The sequence below is a fragment of the Tamandua tetradactyla genome, chromosome 4 (genome assembly GCF_023851605.1).
Source record: "Tamandua tetradactyla isolate mTamTet1 chromosome 4, mTamTet1.pri, whole genome shotgun sequence".
NCBI classification, from domain to species: Eukaryota; Metazoa; Chordata; class Mammalia; order Pilosa; family Myrmecophagidae; genus Tamandua; species Tamandua tetradactyla.
The window spans coordinates 111,885,634-111,907,153 of record NC_135330.1 but is presented as its reverse complement, the minus strand read 5'-3'; the positions used below and the strand labels follow the sequence as shown (position 1 = coordinate 111,907,153).

The window sequence follows — 21,520 nt, the reverse complement described above, 5'->3', positions numbered from 1 at the left end:
TTCACAGTGAGCCACACCTTACAGGCAACGAGGAGACTGTGTCCAAAATTAACTCCTTATGGCTTCTGAAAATGGAACGCTTGTGAAAGTGCCCCTGTGATATCTGCCCCTGCATCTTTCCATCCTTTTAGCTTTTGGATTTCCTTTTTCTACGTGGGGTCAGGTATGGGCCGGGGAGGGGAGAACTAACATTTATTGAGCACTTATTATATACCACACGTAGACTAAGACCTTGATATGAATTCAAGGATTTTTACTCCACTGCTTCTGTAGGGCTGTTCTTACAGGACACTGGGGGTCAGTGCTCACTCACCTAGAAAATGAGATTTAATTGGTTAAGTATGTTAAACACTTAGCAAATAGGCTGCAAGTGATATTTCACAGCTCACTCCATTTGCACTGCTGTCCTTTTTTATGGTTATAAACCACATTCTCTACCCCATTTCTTTTCTTTGGGTTGAAGAATCTTTACTGATTCCTGACTGCTTATGAACCAAAATTCAGACTCCTTAGTTTGTCAAGCAAGGCTCTCCGTGATCTGACCCTGCCCTACCTTTTTGCTTTGTGTGTGTGTGTGTGTGTGTGTGTGTGTGTGTGTACTGTATGGTGGGGGCCACATTTCATTCGTTTTCCATGTGACTGCCCCCTTATTGAAACACTATTTGCTGAATTCTTGTTTGTTTGTACAGGAAGTGTGTGGGCCGGGAATCGAACCTGGGTCTCCTGCGTGGCAGGCAGGAATTCTACCACTGAACTACACTTGCACCCCCTGTCTTAACTTTTTGTACACCGTTTTCCCTTTCTGCTCCCACTGGGACAGAAAATGTGGACCACCTGCTTTCTGACCACACTTATGGATTTATGGCTTCTATAAATTCGTGGGTTTCTTCCACCTAAAACCCCCTCATGACCTACATGCTGCCACCCCATAAACCCCATCTCCACCTGCTCAGATCCCCCCGGTTTGTAAAACTTATCCTGTGTCCCAAAGCTAACTTCTTGGTTTCCTTCCAAATTAGAAGTAATGTCATCCTCCTCTGAATGCCCTAACCATGTATTTATTTTCAAAACCTTAAGGAAGTTTAGGTGTCAGAGCTTCAAAAAATATTAGGCAGCGCTCACTGCCTCTATATATTAACTACAGCAGTTTATGAATGTATTTTCAAATATTTTTCAGCAAGAATTGAAAGAAAAATGTTTACTTTTCCTTAGGCATTTTTTTGTTTGTTTGTTTTTTGGTCCTCCTAAGACCTGAATTGACTAGACAGATTTAGTGAACCAGAACATGTCACCCTTCAGACATCTCTGTGAATCCCAGGGCTTGGTAGCTGATGAGGTTGTGCTGGAGAATACAAATGTAGAAATGAAAACGCCTACAGAGAGAACTGCTTAATTTCAGTACTGGGAGGACCCAAACTGACTTTAGTAAAACATCACTGATTTGAATAAACTTAAACTTAAGATATGTGAGGAGATGTACTGTATAAACTTGATAAATTTGTTCAGTGGCCAGTTTTTCTTGTGGTTACATGAAGACCAGGAGCAAACCTGTGCATCTGCCGACTATCTGGCTAGGCCCAGCCACTTTGCCTGGACCCAATGCCGGCAGTGTCCACTTTCTCATTTGATTTTATTTTTAAATTTTTTTATTGAAAAAAATCACACGCATACTTTCTATACAGGGTGTATAATCAGTGACTCACAATATCATCACATAGTTGTGTGTGTATCACCATGATCATTTTTTAGAGCATTTGTATCACTCCAGGAAAAGTAATAAAAAGAAAAAAGAAAAAGTTCATGCATATTATGCACCTTACCCCTCCTTCTTATTGACCTCTAGTGTTTCCATGTACCCAATTTATTTTACCCTTTTTTCCCCCTATTATTTATGTTTGTTTTTATCCATATTTTTTACTTATCTGTCCATACCCTATAAAAGAAGCATCAGAGTGCTCACCTTTTGATGGTGAGGCCCTGAGATGGAGGCTGGTAAGTTTCAGAGAGAAAGGAATTTTCTCCTGGTGGATCCATATGTATCAACTTCTTCTTCTGGATTTAGAAATCGCTCTGATCTGATTTCATACTTGTCCATTGTGATAATTCTGGTTAGCTTGGTCCATAAATAATAATGTAGGGGAACAAGGATGCCCATCGTCTCCACTTCTATTTAACATTGTGCTGGAAGTTCTAGCCAAAGCAATTAAGCAAGAGAAAGAAATAAAAAAAGCATTCAGGTTGGAAAGGAAGAGATAAAACTTTCCCTATTCGCAGATGACATGAACTTATATACAGAAAATCCTAAAAAATCTATGACACACCTCCTAGAACTAATAAATGAATTCAGCAGAGTGGTTGCACAGCCCAGAATCAGTAGTGTTTTTCTACATCAGTGATGAACAACTGGAAGAAGAAATTAAGAAAAGAATTCCATTCACAATAGCAATTAAAATAATAAAATGTCTAGGAATAAATTTAACCAAAGATGTAAAAGATCTATGCACAGAAATCTATAAAACATCGCTAAAAGAAATCAAATAAGACCTAAATAAATGGAAAGACATTCCATGTTCATGGATTGGAAGACTAAGTATTGCTAAGATGTCAGGGCTATGCAAAACAATTTAAAAATTCATTGCAATCCCAATCAAATTTCCAACAGCATTATTTGCTGAAATAAAAAAATCAATCATCCAGTTTATGTGGAAGGGTAAGGGGCTCCGGATAGCTAAAATCATCTAGAAAAAGAAGAATGAAGTTGGAGGAGTCATACTTCCTTGTCTTAAAATTTATAACTGAGCCACAGTACTCAATATCAGCATGGTATTGGCACAAGGACAGACATAGAAACCAATGGAATCAAATTGAGGGCTCAGAAATCAACCCTCACATTTACAGCCAAATGAATTTTGACAGGGTGGCAAAGACCACGCAGTTGGGAAAGAAGTCTTTCAAAAATGATGCAGTGAAAACTGTATAACCAATTGCCAAAAAAAAAAAAAAGGAAGACCCATACCTCACACAATATACAAAAATCAACCAAAGACCTAAATATTAGAGCTAGAACTACCAAAATCCTAGAAGAAAATGTAGGGAAGCATCCATCTTAGGCATTAATTTCTTAGACTTTACATCCAGAGTGCAAGCGACAAAGGGAAAATAGATAAATGGGACTTCCTCACAAGTAAAAACTTTTGTGCTGTAAAGGACTTTATCATGAAAGTAAAACAACACTCTACACAATGGAAGAACATCTTTGGAAACCACATATCTGATAAAGGTTTAATATCCAGAATATATAAAAAAATCCTTCCACTTAATAAAAACCAAATAAACCAATTAAAAATTGGGCGAAAGACTTGAACAAGCATCTCTCCAGAGAAGATATACAGTTGGCCAGAAAGCACCTGAGAAGATGCTCAACATCATTAGCCATTAGGGAAGTGCAAATCAAAACCGCAATGAGATACCATTTCATACCCTTTATAATGACTGCTATTAAAAGAAAAAAAAATGGGAAATAAGAATTAGGGTGTGGAGAAATAGAAACACTCATTCATTGCTGGTGACAATGTAAAATGGTGCAGCTGCTATGGAAGACAGTTTGGCGGTTCCTCAGAGAGCTAAGTATAGAACTACTGTTTGACCTGGCAGTCCCCTGCTAGGAATATCCCAACAGAATTGAAAGCAAGGACTTGAGCAAATATTTGCACACTTGTATTCATAACTGCATTATTCACAGTTTATGAAAGATGGAAGCATCCTGATGCCCATCAATTGATGAATTGTTAAAATGTGGTGTATACATAAAATGGAACATTGTTCAGCCATAAAAAGGAATGACATCCCGATTCATTTGACATCATGGATGAACCTTGAAGACATTACGTCAAGTGAAATAAGCCAGACATAAAATGACAAATATTGTTTGATTTCAGTGATGTGAAACAATTAGAATAAGAAGACTCAGAGTCTGAATCTATAATACAGGTTACCAGGCAATAGGGTGGGAATAGGAAAAGGCAAATTAAAGTTTAAAATATGTTTGGAATGATGGAAATGTTTTGGTAATGGACGGTGGTGATAGTAGCACAACATTGTGAACGAAAGTAACAGCGCTGAAATATATATCTGAATATGATGAAAAGGAGACATACTATATGCTATATATAGTAACAGAATAAAAATTTTAAAAAAATCCATAGGACTATACTACATAGTGAATCCTAAGTAAACAGTACAGTTAACTTTAGTGGTACTGTTGCTTTGATAGTACGGTTACTTCAGTTAATAGTACAACTGCAAAAATGTGTTACTAGCATTTGTGACAAATGTTCCACACCAATGCCAGGTGCTGTTGGTGGGTTGGTGTATGGAATCCTGTGTTGTGTGCATGATCTATAAATCCATTTCTCTAATAAGGCAAAAAAATGATGTAGAAAAAAACACTGGAGTTTTTTCCTATTACATATTTTATCATGTTCAGTTTCCCACCTAAAGCTATTTTTTCTTCTTTTTTTCTTTCTTATATAAATAATTATAGTAATAATAACTAAGCTTTATATGGCATTCACCATATGGCAAGAACAGTTTTTTAAGTATTTTTTTGTTGAGAAATATATATAAAAAACAATAAATTTCAAAATACATTTTTAATATGTAGTTATAGAATGAATTTCAGTGTATGGTATGGGTTACAGTTCTATAATTCCAGGTATTTCCCTGAGGCTGCTCTTAAAAACTGGAGACTAAAAAGAAATATCAGTATGATTCAGTAGTCATACTTATTTGTTAAATCCTACCTTCTCTGATAGAACTCCTCCTCCTTTGAGCCTTCTCCCGGTCTTCAGAGGTATAGGAGCAGTGACCATTCTGACCTCTTCAAGTTGAAAAGGGATGTCGACAGTATGGGGTAGGAGATGCCGCTGGTTGACGGTCTTGGAGAGACTGGTACCTTTGGGTTTCAGGGCTTATCTGACCTAGGAACTGTTTGGAGATTTTAGGTTTCTGAAAAATAAATTTAGTGAGTGAAACTTTTATAGAGTCTCAAATAGAGCCCTGATTGTCCTTCAGGGTTTACAGGGATACTGTTGGTTGGAATTTGGCAAGCCGTGGCAATGAGCAGTATCTAGCTGAAGCGTGTATAAGAGTAGCCTCCAGAGTAGCCTCTCCACTACATTTGAACTCTCTTAGCCACTGATACCTTATTTTGTTAACCTTTCTCTCCCCCGTTTTGGACAGTAGGCATTGTCGATCCCAAAGTGCCAGAGCCAAGCTCATCCTTTGGGAGTCATGTCCCAGGTTGCCAAGGGGACTCACACCCTGGACATCATGTCCCATGTAGGGAGGAGGGTAATGATTTTTCTTGCAGAGTTGGGCTTAGAGAGAAAGAGGCCACATCTGAGCAACAAAAGAGGTTCTCAAGAAGTAACTCTTAGGCATAAATATAGGTAGGCTTAGCTTCTTCATCACACAGAAATAAGTTTCATAAGAGCAAGCCTCAAGATCAAGGGAGTATCAGGGATTTCCCAGGTGGGAAAGTTTAATAGTTCCTTATTTTTTCTCTAGTCCCTCCAGGGGCTTTGCCGAAACTTTTTAATTATAGGAAGAGTTTTAAGTGCTTTGTGTATGTTAACTCATTTCATTCTCACAACAACCCCTTGAGGCAGTGACTGGTACTGTCCTCACTGAAGCAGAGTGGTTAAGTAACTTGCCCAAGATCACACAGCCAGTAATTGGCAGGGTTAGGATTTAAACCCAAGCAAGTGTGAATCAGAAAGTAAGTCCAAACATACATTATCTTTTATTTCTCACCTATATTTTTACTGGTTGGTACTGGATGTCTTAATAATTTCTGAAAAAAACAGTGGAAAGTACATATTATCAATTAGACAGTGTAGACACAGGCTGGAGTAAATTTCTATTTGTCAATGAGGTTTTTTTGGAAAGTCACTATAATAATATAGGTATGGGAGTGCTACTGACCCAAAGAAAAATTCAGTGAAGGGATCCTTGCAAAACAAATGATTTTCCGTCTCCCTGGAGAAGTAAAGGCTCTTTGATTTACAAGCACTGTCGACTCCACCAGATCATGCTGCTTCTTTGAGGGAGAGAATGCTTTAGGGACAGAAACTAGGTCCCAGGTGCCTTGGGAATTTGGTGGAGGGAGAGACTGTTGCCAGCTGAGATTTTTACAGTCGAATTTAATATCTAAAGTTCCTCAGGTTGTCTGGACTCAGTTCATATGACTTCATAAGTGGCTAATTCATTTCATTTTGATAAATAAAATAAAATACCTGACCACAAAAGAAAGAAGAAAACCGCCACTACTTTCAAGTATATATTAATACCTTTTAAATAAATTAAAGACATTTCTTTGTCTCAGAAATGTGAAGACTGTATATGTAAGATCAAATAATAAGAGTTTAATTTGGAGAAACCCGATTGGCTCTAGGTTATGTGACTTTTTATATGCTTTATATATATAAAGTCTCACAAGTAGATTTTATTTAAGTCTCACATCGTTTTCAGTATCACTGCTTTACTGTACAGATTCTGGGTTTTATCCTAAGTTACACCGGCTTTAGAGACTTTAATTACATTTTAATAATGCTTGTTCCTAGTTTGCTTTTCCCCTCTTCATTTTAGGTTTAATTTTACATCACTCCTGGACTTTTACAAGTCCTGTACCCCACCCATCAGAACTGTATAACTTTAGCAGACTCGAATGAACGCAAACAGTGGGTTACAGATGTTCTCTGTCTGGGGAACTCAAAGAAAGCCAGATGCCAGCTGTGAGAAAAAAACTTCACTTTCTTGATGGTGCTGATTTAAAGCTACCCTAAGAATGTAATTTGCTGACTGCCTTGCACTAATGTGTCAGACTTAACATTTTTGGACTCTTTTCCAGGTTGTTGCTTTCCATTTTCAGACTCAAAACACAGGAAACAAACTGCGGTGCAATTTTACGTTCATGTCAGCGTTTTCACGTAGGACTTGAGCTGGATATACACTACCTTTGTTGCTTTTTCTAGCTCTGTTACTGGCATCTTTTCCTCTTGAGGGTAGCCAGCTGGTGCTGAAGCAACATCTGCACTTTAGTAGACCTCCACCTACCTATTGTTTAAAAATGTAATTTTTAGATTTCATGGGTTTTAAAAACAACATTAGGGCAGTTGTAGATTTAAGAAGAATCATGCAGAAAATTCAGAGTTCCTTTATACCCCCATCAAACATACATGGTTTTTTCTTATTAAGATTTTGCATTAGTGTGCTTTTGTTGCAATTAATGAAAGATGATGTTATAATTGTACTATTAGCAGTAGTATACATTAGGTTTCACTGTGTTGCATAGTCCCATGTTTTTTGTTGTTGTTGTTAGAGAAGTTGTAGTTTACAGAAAATTCGTGCATAAACTAGTTTCCAAATACCCCCTCCCCATTATTATCACCTTATGTTAGTGTAGTACATTTGTTATAATTCATAAAAGCACAGTTTAAAAATAATCTTACTATTAACTATAGTCCATTGTTTACAATAAGTTTGTGTTGTAAAAGTCCAAGGTTTTAATAAAAATTTTTATTCTAGGAATGTATATATACAAATGTTTAAAAATAATTTCCTTTTAACCACATTCAAGATGTAATTCAGTACTGTTAATTACATTCACAATTTTGTGCTACCATCACCACCATCCATTACCAAAATGTATCCATCTCCCCAAACAGAAATTTTGTATCAGTTAAGCATTAACTCCCAATTCCTTATCCTCACCCCATCCCCTGGTAACTTGTATTCTAGTTTCTGACTCTCTGAATTTGCCTATTCTAAATTATTTTATGTAAGTGAAATCATAGAGTATGTGTCTCATTTATTTCATTCAACGCGACGTCTTTAGGGTTCAGTCATGTTGTCGAATGTATCAGAACTTCATTCCTTTTTATGGCCGGATAATATTCCATTGTATATATATATATATATATATATATATATATATATATATATATATATATATATATACCACATTTTGCTTATCCATTCATCAGTTGTTGGACACTTTGATTGCTTCCATCTTTTGGCAGTTGTGAATAATGTGCTATGAACATTGGTGTGCAAATACCTGTTTGAGCCCCTGCTGTCAGTTCTTTTAGGTATATGCCTTAAGAGTGGGCTTGCTCGGTCATATAGTAATTTTTTTTTTTTTTTTTGTATGGGCAGGCACTGTAATCGAACCTGGGGCTCCAGCATGGCAGGTGAGAATTCTGCCACTGAGTCACCGTCACACTGCCCCGTTTAGTAATCTTATACTTAACTTTCTAAGGAACTGCCAAACTATCTTCCACAGCAGCTGCACATTTCACACTTCTATCAGCAATGGATGAGTGCTGCATTCTCATGCATTCTCTCTGCTTGTTATTCTGTTTGTTTTTTTTTTTTTTAAATAGCAACCTTTCCAGTGTGTGTGAAATGGTATCCCAGGGTGCTTTTGGTTCACATTTCCCCAGCGATTAGTGATTTTGAGCATCTTTTCGTGTTCTTACTGGCCATGTGTACATCCCCTTTGGACACGTATCTATTGATTATGGTGTATAGTTCTTTTAATGTGCTGTTGGATTCAGTTAGTATTTTGTTAATCTTTGCATCTACATTTTTAAGAGACATTGATCTGTAATTTTCTTTTTTTTTTTTTTTGTGGTATCTTTAACAAACTTCGTGTTAGGATGATGTTGACCTCATAGAATGAGTTACAGCCTATTCCTTCCTCTTCAGTTTTTTGGAAGAATTTGAGCAGGATTGGTGTTAATTCCTTTTGGAATGTTTGGTAAAATTCTCCAGTGACGACATCTGGCCCTGGGCTCTTTGTCGGCAGGTTTTTGATTATGGATTGAATCTCTTTACTTGTTATTAAAGTCTGTTGAAACCCCGTTTCTTGAGTCAGTGTACGTCATTTGTATGTTTCCAGAAATTTGTACATTTTATCTATATTATCTAATTTGTTGGCGTACAGTGGTTCATAGTATTCTTTTATAGCCCTTTTTTATATCTGTAGGGTTAGTAATAATGTCCCCCATTTCATTTCTGATTTTATTTATTTGCGACCTCCTTTTTTCTTGATCTTTACGAAGGACTAACCTTTGGTTTTGTTGATTCTCTCAATCATTTATTTATCCTCTATTTCATTAATCTCAGCTCTCATCTTAATTGTTGCCTTTCTTCTCATTTTGCATTTAGTTCTTTTTCTAGATCTTCCAGTTGTTTAGTTAGGTCTCTGATTTAATAGCTTTCTTCTTTTTAAATCTAAGCATTTAGAGCTATAAATTTCCCTCAGCACTGCCTTTGCTGCATCCCATAAGTTATGTTACGTTGTGTTGTCCTCTTAATTTGCCTCAAGATATTTTCCAGTTTCTCTTTTGATTTCCTTTTTGACCCTTTGGTGTTTAAGAGGATGCTGCTTAATTTCCGTATATTTGTGAATTTACCAGTTGTCCCTCTGTTATTGATTTCTGGCTTCATCTCATTGTAGTTGGAGAAGATATATTGTGTGATATCAATATCTTTGAATTTATTGAGACTTATTTTGTGACCCAAAATGTGCTCTCTCCTGGAGAATGATCCCTGTGCACTAGAAAAGAATGCATTCTGCAGCTGTTATGAAGAGTGTTCTATATATGTCCCTTAGGTCTAGTTGGTTTAGGGTATCATTCAAGTCTTCTGTTTCCTTATTGATCTTCTGTCTAGATGTTCTGTCCATTACTGAAGGTGGTATATTGAAGTCTCCTACTATTAACGTAGAAATGTCTTTTTATCCTTTCAAATATATCAATATTTGCTTCATTTATTTTGGAGCTCTGCTGTTAGGTGAATTGTTATGGTTTCTTGTTGAATTGACCCCTTGTTTGTTTTTAATTGTGAACTCAAAAGAGAAGATAGATTCCAGCTATGACTCAGGGTGAGTTCCTATGTCATAATTCTACATTTCTGGAGCATTTGCACCTGACAGGAATTGACTAGAGGAAACAGAAAGAACAGGAAAGGCCCCAGGCACATCTGAGCTGGCTCAGATGCACAGTTTTGCTGGAGGCTGGCACAGAATAAAATCATCCATGTGAAATGCAAAGCTCTGTATAATATTTTTTTCTTTGAATATTGTATGTAGGGAATGGATGTTAAAGGTAGACAAATAATTAAAAATGGCAAACGTCTTTAAAATCAAACACAGTAAATCGTAACTTTCATGAATGCTTTAAACTTTTGCTGGTTGTGATGTCGAAATGACTTTTTTTTTTTAAGTAACCAGTTTTCAGACTTTTAAAAAGGAGAAGTTTTAGAAAACAGTGCTTCTTGTTTTGGTATATAACAGTAAAGAAGGTGGAGCTGAGAATTGTATAGTGGTAAGGAAGATTGTTGAGACACAGTAAAAAATTTTTCCCTCCCTGGAAAAGCATCTTGAGTATTTATAACTTTTGTTGAAAGTATTGGGCTATTGGATTTTGAACATCCTTTGTAGTCCTCAAATACTGTGATATCAGTGAATACGCTTGCATGATGTGGGCTGTGTATTTTAATATTTACAACGTAAGACACTCGCCATTTCCGTGAATGGCAAGTGGGAAAAAAATTGGGCATTTTCTAATCTTGAGTTTTATCAGAAACATGTATGGGGAAATGAAAAACATCTTGGAACAGTGATATCTTTGTTAGAGTGTGAAAGAATGTGAGTGAATTCTGACTTGAAGTTACATTCAGATGAGACTTTAAAGGACATGAATAGACAAAGGGAATGGTTTGGAGGAAGTTCCTTCTAGAGACCGTGGGAAAGCCTAGCGTGCCTTGCGATTGAATCAAAGTCATGCAGATGTCATGGTAGGTGGTGGCAGATGCTGGGCAGGGCTGTAGAGTCCGTGGTGATGAGTGGCGTATTTGCCCAGTGGGTTAGCCTGCTGGATTTGGGGGAGGGAGGGACCAGTTCCACTGCTTCCAGCAGACAGCATCTTGTGCACAGTGTAGATAGCTCAAAACATTTTTGTTTTTTTGGATGCATGGTCTGGGACTCGAACCCTGGTCTCCCGCATAGAAGGCAGGCATTCTAACCACTGAACTACCCGTGCACCCGGAACATTTGAATCTTGAAATGCTCTTTAAAGCAGTCGCTGTGAATAGGCTTGAGTAAAGCTTCCTATTTATTACTGTAAGTTTAGGTCTGGGAAAGTTCCGAGTCTACCAATATATAGAAACTCCTGTCCTTCCATCCCACCCAGTTTCCCCTAAATTTATACGAGTATAGTTGAAACATGAACCACACTCTCAGGATTCCTGGGAACCTTTGGGGAGAAATCGTTCTTGATCCCATTCTGTAGGTGTCTCTAGAGAAGTGGGTGAGGTTTTGTATGGGTTCAGAGCCGTTGAAATAGTAAAATGACAAGAGCGTTTAAAACGCCGTTTCTGAGGCATGTTCTGAGCACGATGATGTGTGTTGTACTCTCCCCTCCACAGCTTCCAGAAGTAACACTATTTCCGTATATGTAAAAATGGGCTCTTTTGGCAGCCCTGGGGCTGTTTCCTCTGCCATCTTACAGCCTGGGTGCCCCAGTTCAGTGAACAGTCAGCGTAAAAATAGGCAAAGCAGGAACCTGCCTGTCTGGGGCAAAAGAGACTTTTGCAACTTTATAGAAACCGTGCATCTGAATGGATGAAATTGTAAAGGTTCAAGAAAAAAGTAATCCAATTTTAAGATGAACTTCAACAGGCTTAAAAAATAATCCAGTTGCAAAAAAAGCAAGATAAAAGTCATCTGTTTTTCTACACTCTAACATTGTCTTTTGTTGTTTAACCACTTAAAAAAAAAAAGGACAAAAATAAAACAACCCCATTCTGTGTTTTGAGGAAATGGTTTTCTGAGCCTATTTGGTTTAGACAATGAATTAGAGTCAGAACTTCCGTGATGGGCTTTCTGTAAGGGAAATAAGTGCTGCTGCTGCAGAGCCTGGCCTTTGGCTCCAAGGAGCCCATGCAGAGTTTTTCTTCGCTTTTAGAACCACCAAACACACTCTTTGTTGTTTTAAAATCCCAGAGCTAAGCACTATGTGACCTTTTTTTTTATATCCTATTTTTAAAAAATTTTTATTGATAAAACCAAACAACATACAAACATGAACATTCTTAACATATGAACATTCCATACTTGGTGTGCAATCAGTGGCTCACAATATCATCACATAATTGTATCTTCATCACAATGATCATTTCTTAGAACATTGGCATCACTCCAGAAAAAGAAATAAGAAGAACAAAAAAAAACTCATACATGCCAGGCCCCTCACCCTTCCCTCTCATTGACCACTAGTATTTCCCTCTACCCAATTTATTTTAACATTTGTTACCCCTATTATTTATTTATTTTTAATCCATATTTTTTACTCATCTGTCCATACCGTAGATAAAAGGAGCATCAGAACAAGGTTTTCACAATCTTTGTGATCTTTTTAAACTACATTAATGTGTTGAAGAACTATTATGCTATGTTGATAGGAAATTTTGGTCATCTGTGATAGTTTTACTTTAGAAATATTTATTTCATGTTTATGGGCTCATAATTACGTAGCTTAAAAATAAATCAGATAGGACTAATCTACCTTACCTTACCTTAGAATTGCAGCTGCTCAATTAATTTTTCTTAAATGAATGAATCAGTGCACACCAGCTCAATTACTCTCTCCCTTGTAATAGAGATATATAACGTGATTGAAAATGATTTCGGTTCAATGTATTAGTCCCTCTTTCTTACCTCCATTTTAAAAACACATGAAAATATTTTATTTAAATACTTAAATGTAAAGAACTAGCAGATTCAGAAGAACAGTTAGGTAAATCTACTGGACCTTTTAAAAACAAAGATTCTAGTCTATTTTCCCAGACTAAGTCTTTGCGTTTGTGACATTTTGTCTCCATGATGTTCCAGACGCCCCGTCATGCTTTGCCATGTGCATTATCTACCTGGCCCGCCTTTTTAACGTAATAACAGACACATTTTTATTCTAGTAGTATCTTTATGGTTAGGGAATGTGACTTCCTGCTTGTCTTTCAGAACTTGAAGTTATTTGTTTTTCTGGTGCATGCCTTCCAGACACCTGCATTTGAAATCTGTCAGGTATTTTGCAGTCGTATTCTCAGCTAGTTGGATTATTTCAAGCCAAAAATAACAGAGCTAGGGATGAAGACTGTGTGAGCTGTGGGTCAGCCCTTCAAAGGAAGCATTTATTTTTATTCATTTTTGCTTGCTTTTACACAGGTTATGGTCCTTATAGGTACTCCCTTCTGCTACCACTACTCAAAATTGAGGTACTACTGAGCTTAGCACAATGTTTTCCAAGCTTTTTAAACCACGAGCCCCAGTAAGAAATATGTCTCACATCCTTACAAGTTTTAAATGTGTAATGCTTTTCACACATTCACACACAGACACACACACATGCACACAGCTGAACCTAAAGTATTTGTTGCAAAGGATATTTATTCTGTTACATGGGAAGGCACATGGTGATGTCTGCTGACATTCTCTCCTGGCTTCTGGGTTCCAGTGGCCTTCCCTGGGGCGATTCCTTTCTACATCTCCAAATGTCTGGGCTGAGCTGCAAATGCTGAGATGAGGTATTCTGAGCTGCTTGGGCTGTGCTGTGTTGAGCTCTCTTCTGACCTCCCACTTTTTAAGCCTCCAGCTAATTAAATTAAACATCACTCATTGTGGAAGGCACTTCCCTTGACTGACTGCAGATGTAATCAGCCATAGATGAATTTCTCATACTCATGATTCAAGTCCCCCGCCACAGAACTAGGCACCATCGCCTGGCCAAGGTGACACCTGAACCTTATTACCACAATGTGTGTTTCCATTTTCTATAACATTTAAATAAAATGCTAGTCCCGGAATTGATTTCATGACCAGCAAAACATTTCATCACGCACTTGGAGAACCACTGGATGCTGGCATCATGACGCTTGGTTGTTGATGTTCTGCAGCAGTAACCAGCTTTTCTGGGTATGATTGATCGCCTGTTGCCATGGGAGTCTGTCAGCATTATAAAGAAATTTGATTGTACTGCTAATGCCCCTATGGTCGTGCATTAAATTTCACCGGTACAGGTGCTGCTCTGTGGGAAGTGGGGCTCGGGCAGAGCAGATCGCCTGTTCCAGAGAAACGGCTTTCCACGTGGGGGTGTGTTGGTGAAGGACGACTCAGCGATCTTGCAGCCCGCTCTGTGCCTTGCCAGCCCAGGTTTGCTCCCACATGCTGCATCCTCACCTAGAATAGTGCAATTTCACCTACGTCTTGAATGCTTTGCAGGCAGGAACTGTGTCTTGTATATTGTTTTATTCCTCACATCAGTCATCTCAGTGCCTTGCATGGAGGATAAGGATGAGGCTCAGCTCTGGTTGAGTCTCCTTTTTCCTGCTCTTCTCCTTTCTTCCAGTGCTTTTTCTTCTTCCCTACAGAAATAAAAAATTATAGAAAAAAGATATACAGATGGCATGGAATGATCTAAGGGATAAATTGTTTGCGGGTGGGGACCACCTGTATATAAAACCTTATGTTTAGGTGCACGGGTAGTTTAGTGCTTAGAATGCCCGCCTTTTATATGGGAGACCCGGGTTCTATTCCCCGACCATGCACCCCCAAAAATAAATAAATGAAAAAAAAAAAAAACCTTATGTCGCGGCAGAAGGGGTGAAAAGACTCCCCAAATTAGGAAGAAAAGCAAGATTACGCAATTTATTGAAACATTGTCTTGATGAATAGAGAATAATTAGTAATTGTCTCATTAAGCATAAGTAAACAGATGGTTTGAAAAAGTTACATGACTTGTCCTATAAGGTTGGCCCAGCATCTCCTTCAATCTAAATTTTCTTATCAAATTCTTGCAAATCGATAAGGAGCTCGCCTTCATCTGAAGTGTCACAGAATCCTAAATGAGTAAAGTCTCAAGTTAGTAAGGCTAATTGGGTTCCCAGGGCAACGTTTAGGTGACTTGCTACCTGATGACCTGCCAAGCCCAACCGTGTTTCCTTTCATTTTTCCCTCTGAAGATGCTTTTATTGTGGGTGGGTAGTGGATTGGTGGATCTCCTGCCCGGTCCCTGGTACCTGGGATGTTAGGGTTTACAGTGCAGTTCTGACTCTAACTACCTGGGGTTAGGTCAAGTTTGTAGGCTAAGGGCACAGTTCCCACAAGGCTGCCCTCACTTTAGACACCAGCCACACATGTGGGGGTTCCCAGACCATCTGCACTTCTGACCAAACTGGCTGCAATTTCGGGGGTTCCCACCACCCTCTCAGATTCAGTAATTCAGTAGAATGACTCACGGAACTCGAAAAAGCAGTGTACTGAAGTTACAGTTTTATTATAGCCAAAAGCAAGTCGAAAGAAGAGACATGTGGGTCCCAGACACAGAGCTCACAGGCCTCCCCGCTCATCGATGGGCATTGCCTACCAGGGAGGTTCCACAAAGCTTCAGTGTCCGGAGTTTTTACTGGAGTTTCATTATGCAGACACAATGGGTGGAGTATGTGTCCACGTGGTTGAACTCACCCTCCAGCCCTCCTCCCCTAACAGTGGTCTGGCTGATATGAAAAGCCTCCGAGTCCCAACTCCCTGATTACATGGCCAAGCCCTCCCTATCACTCTAGAAATTCCAGGGATGTAGAGGTTACCTCCCAGGACAAAGGCCAGACCTCTATTTGGAGGCTAAATTCTTTACTGTATTTGAACATCACGGTGTCAGCGCTGCTGCCTCACTCTTTTTTATTTTTTTAACATGGGCAGGCACCAGGAATCGAACCTGGGTCCTCTGGCATCGCAGGCAAGCATTCCTGCTTGCTGAGCCACCATGGCCCGCCCATGCCTCACTCTTGAAATCCAACTACCGAGACCAAGTTTTTAGTTAACTTTATTTTTTCTTAGGAGAAAAGAGCTCATTATACAAACCTGGGAATTCATCGCTGGTGCAGTGACGTTTGTAACTTGGATGTTTTTATGCTTTCATGTCTGCAGTCTTGTGACACTGTCTTATAAAATCAGAGATCATAGATTCAGCTATGGTTTATAGGTGACTGTACCAGGAGTAGATTTGAAAGATCAGAATGGGAAATCTCAACTCTTTCCATTCTAGCCATGTAGCTTGGAGAAAGCAATTTATCTTTCTAAACCTCAGAGATATCAGTAAGAGTAAATGAAACTGCTTATAACTGATCCTCAGGGATTTGGGGTTCAGATTAAATGGAGCCTGGGGTTTTGGACATGGAGAGATTTTGGAAATGATCTAGCTTCATTGTGTAGCTGAGGGTCAGCGGACTTAAGTTAGTTTCTAGGAATAGTTTGTGTGTCTCCATTTCTAGAGCCAGTGGCAGTATCTTTATTACCACTCAGAACACAGGTCACTTAATCTGGGACAAAATATCCACTCATGGCTAGGAGAATGGGTTTAAGATTAGTCTGCAGTCGATATGAATTCCTTCCTGCAGCCTTTTGCAAATTATTTACATTCTTGGAGCCTGCATTCTGGTGAGACTAAATAGAAATAAAGCTCTTTTTTAAAAAACTCATATGGGTGTGGTGAAGATTGAATGAGATAAATTTATGCTAAGCTCTTAGGACAATGTTGTCACCCAGTAAGTGCTCAGCCTTATTATTTTTTAATCAAATGGCATTGCTTTTGATTTCCTTCTAGCAACATGCCTATCTGAACATCAGCATGAATTTCTGCCTGTTCAAGAGAGCTACTTACAGATAGCCCTTGTTCAACTATTTTCCTTAAGTGGACTGATTATTTGTTTCTTGCTGAATTAAATAGTTGCATTTTTATAATAAGATCCCTGCCTTCTACAGCTCTTTTACATAATTTTTTTCCTCTGGGTGACAAAAATTTGTTCCTCTGGTTGAGTACCTTTTGCATTTTCAAATGATCTAGGAAGGAGATAGGCTACTCCTCGTGTGCATCCAATAGCGATATGGGCAATCTCAGGATGGCATTTTGGGTATGACCCTGCATTCTGAGCACAGGACTGGGTACAGAGAAACCAGGCAGTTTTTCTCCTGTCAGCCTTGACTCAAATCTTCTCCAACATCTTCTGCCGGCCCCATTCTCTTTTTGTCAGCTGCTTTCCCTGTGTAACCCAAATGGGTTAAGAGTTTCCAAAGCTGGTGTCCACAGAGGGGTTCTGTGATAGCGGAAAAGAATTTATATTCATAGGTCTCCGTAAAGCCAGTCATTAAGTGGAAAACTGTGGATATGGACAGAATGCCACCCATAAATTTGAAAATTGCATCTACCATAGATACCTGAGTCAGTTGTATTAGAAAACGTTTTAAGCATTGTTGGGTTTTAGACATGCATTTAAAAATACTTTTCACTCTATTTTTACCGTTTTTAATCTGATACTTTTATACTCAAAATACTGTAAAAAGAGGTTATGACCTCCTCACATCCAGTGCCTTTTTTTTGTTTGTTTCCTTCAAATAGTTAAAGGAATAAGTTCCATGATACAGATTTCATTTTGGTGCTATAATATGCTCTAAAATCATTTGCTCTTGCTGCTGTTGAATTTTCTTTTTAAAATTAGCTTGTTGCTCACCCCCCAAATTGTTTGGCTGGCTGGAATTTATTTTTCTCCTTGTATTATAGAATAGTCTGGAGGAGTGCACAAAGAAATGGGGGTGGGGCTGCCAGATTGAGCAAATTATAACACAGGAAACCCATTTAAATTTGAATTTCAGATAAACGAGTAATTTTTTTAGTGTAAGTACATTCCATGCAATACTTGGGGTATACCTATACTAAAAAAATAAGTTACTCATTATTATCTGAAATCCGAATTTAACTGGATGTTCTGTATTTGGTCTGGTAACCCAGCTGGGATGGGAGCACAGGGGCGGGCCCAAGAGAGGGCTCTGGGACTGGGATGAGTTGTCTTGGCTGCCAGCAATTGCCAGAGCATGGTCATGCCTTCTGGATCTGCAGCCTGTGTTCTCTGCCTGAAGTCACTCAGGATGGGATGGTAGTGATGGTTTGAGGCTACAGGCTCCCTTAGTTCTGAAGGAAATGCAGTGGGCCGGTCTCTTGGAAAGGTTTACTTAATGATAGTGTTGTTTAAAGTAGCAGTTGTGGGTGGGCCACGGTGGCTCAGCGCGGGCAGAGTTCTTGCCTGCCAAGCAGGTCGACCTGCGTTCGATTCCCGGTGCCTGCCCGTGCAAAAAAATAAAAGAAAAAAAGAGTAGCAGTTGTTACTCCATCCCCTACCATAGGCCCCATGTTACTGAAGAAGCATGACATGGTAGCTGGAGCAGAACAGGTGGAATCTTGGTCCTGTTGGTCTTGTTTTGCTCTCAGTAACTGCCTCCTACAAGCCACTGGTTTATGCTTTGGTCTCTCTTAGTTACTGTCTGAGGAATGAGGTACAGCAGAGATTTGAGAAGGAACTTCCTTAAAGCGCTTTGTGTTAGTTGCTTCAGAGCACGTGCCGTTCTGTGTCATTTATCGCACTACACTATCCACAGAATTTTAACCCTTACCCTTTTTTGTTTGAAGCCACCTTTTTTGTTTGTAAAAGCTGCCAGAATGCAGTATACCAGAAACAGAATGGCTTTTCAAAAGGGGAATTTATTAAATTACAAGTTAACAGTTCTAAGGCTGTGAAAATATTCAAGCTAAGGCATCCAGGGAAAGTTACCGTGATTCAAGAAAAGCCGATGGGTCCGGAGCACCTCTGTCAGCTGGAAAGGCACATGGTGGGGCACCATCTGCTAGCTTTCTCTTCTCATGTCATAAGGCTCCCCCAGAGCGTTTTCCTTCTGCATCTCCAAAGGTCTCTGGCTGTGTGGGCTCTGTTGACTCTAAAGCTTTTTCCAAAATGGTTCCCTCTTAAAAGGCTCCAGTAAGCAACCCCACCTTGAATGGGTGGAGATGCATCTCCTTGGAAACCATCTAATCGAAAGTTACCACCCACAATTGGGTGGGTCACGTCTCCATGGAAACAATAAAAAAAGATCCCACCCAGCATTATTCAGTGACGATCAAAGGACATGGCATTTCTCAGGTACACAATAGATTCCGACTGGCACATTCCATCCAATCCACCTACTATTATCAAGTTAGCCACACACACTCTTTCAGAAGCCCTTGTGTTCTGATGATAGAAAAAGGTGCACAAGAGAGCATTCTAAGTAATATTTGGCATCAGTTGAGGTATAATGAGCAAAAACTTTAAGTGGATGCAAGAAACGTCCGGGTAAGTGACAGGAATTACGTTGTTGTGCTATTTCCTCAGGAAATTGACTCCGGAGGCCCCTGCTTGGACAGGCAGTCCAGTAGGCACCTGCTTTCTTAGCACAGCAGCACAAAGAAACAGGACTCTTCACCTAGCCTTTCCAAAGCTTATCCTTGCTGGGTTTAAAAATTTTTCTCTAAGGGAAAACCTTCTCGACCAAAAGAGGGAAGAGTGAAATGAGGCAAAGTGTCAATGGCTGAGAGATTCCAAACAGAGTCGAGGGTTATCCTGGAGGTTATTCTTACGCATTAAGTAGATATCACCTTGTTATTCAAGATGTAATGGAGAGGCTGAAGGGAACTGCCTGAAAATGTGGAGCTGTGTTCCACTATCCATGTTTCTTGATGATGATTGAATAATGATATGACTTTCACAGTGTGACTGTGTGATTGTGAAAACCTTGTGTCTGATGCTCCTTTTATCTACCTTGTCAACAGATGAGTAGAACATATGGAATAAAAATAAATAATAGGGGGAACAAATGTTAAAATACATTTAGTTTGAAATGCTAATGAAAGCGAGGGCTAAGGGGTATGGTATGTATAATTTTTTTTTCAGTTTGCGTTTTATTTCTTTTTCTGTTGTCTTTTTATTTCTTTTTCTGATTTGATGCAAATGTTCTAAGAAATGGTGACTATGCAACTATGTGATGATATTGTGAATTACTGATTATATATGTTAATGTTTTAGTTCGTTTGTTAAATTTTTTTTAATTAATAGATAAAAAAAAGAGGTAGACTAGAAATGCATTTGGCTATAAAGCAGGAATGATAGAGGCAGTACAGGAGAGTTAGCAAAAACACCTGAATCAAGAACACTCCACATCTTTCAGCCGACCATTTCACTGTGTCATAGATTCTAAGGATAAAGTGAACATAGACCTTATTTCACAGTGTAAAACTGTATAAACCGCACAAACTGTGTGCCTTCTCTGAGCCTGTTTCTCTTTCTCTCCTTGTGCTGGTTGAATCTGTTAAGTACTCCAGAAAAGCCTGTTATCTAATCTGATCTTGCAGGGTAGACCTGTTGTTAGGTGGGACTAGATTAGACCACAGAAATGTGACCCCACTCATTCAAGATGGATCTTAAACCCGTTGCTGGAGTTCTTTAAGGGAGAGATATTTTGGAGAGATCTCAGGGCTTAGAGAAGCTAGAAGAAAAAGAAAACACCCCAGGAGAAGCCAGAAGGACCCACTGGAGCTGAGACAGCCGTTTTGAAACCAACCCAGGAGAGAAGGGCCAGCAGATGTCACTGTGTACTTCCCATGTGACAGAGGAGCCCAGACACCATCAGCCTTTCTTCAGTGAAGGTATCCTCTTGTTGATGCCTTAGTTCAAATATTTTTATGGCCTTAGAAATGTAAATTTCTATAAATTTCTAATAAATCCCTTTGAAAAAGCCAAAAAAATTTTTTTTTTCTCTAAGGAAATTTGGGTTAACATTACATCACACGTATCTGGAATAGTCTTTCTGAGTCCTTTATAAACAAGTAACCCAAGTATGACCTGGAAGGCACACCTTGGATCCCAGTGTTTTCCTGGTTGGGTCTTCAAAGCTTTCTGACTTTTGAACTAATCATGCTCTTGCCATGATGCTTTATGTAGAGAGTTTATTTGACAGCATCCTAAGGTGTCTTGTTCACCCATATCCACTTTGAAAACATAACTTGTGTGAAGAGCAGAGGCACCAAGACTGTGGAGGGTTTCTTTTTGTGTAGAAGCTTCTTGCATAGAGAATGTGTGTTGAGGACACGTGAACAGCAACTTCTTCTTTTTCTCCTTTTAAAAAAATAATCATAATCACAAGCATGTGTTTTCTTGTCATGGGCCTAGAAATATTTTGGGGGGGGCGTCGTTCTTGACTGGGATTTCTAAACCTTGTGGTAGAAAGGGGAAATTGGGGATTTCTTCATGAGATAAATTCCTCCAGGAGTGATGTGAAAAGACTTTATCTTTGGACTTTTTTTTCTCCTTTCAGTTTTCCTTGCTGTCTAAAATGTTACATATTTTGGTTGGGAGGCAAAAACAAAACTATAAATTGTAATGATGGCTGAAATATGTAATGGGAATTTGGATTTTAGGTTTCATATTGACAATTCATTTAATAAAATTCTAAGTCTTAGAGCTGCTAGGAGTCTTAGAAATCATCTAGTTCAACACTTTCCCTCACTAGGCAAAAGAAGCCTCACAGAGGTGAAGTGAC

The 21,520-nt window shown here is 38.9% G+C and overlaps 1 protein-coding gene and 1 non-coding gene across 5 annotated transcripts in view; one reads left to right on the top strand and one right to left on the bottom strand.

Annotated features, from left to right (window-relative positions):
* Window positions 1-21,520, top strand: part of LRCH1 (leucine rich repeats and calponin homology domain containing 1) — a 209,023-nt gene that overhangs the window by 40,845 nt on the left and 146,658 nt on the right. The window lies entirely within an intron of this gene.
* Window positions 11,037-11,108, bottom strand: TRNAR-UCU (transfer RNA arginine (anticodon UCU)). Its single transcript has one exon. It is a non-coding gene; the product is annotated as a tRNA-Arg (tRNA).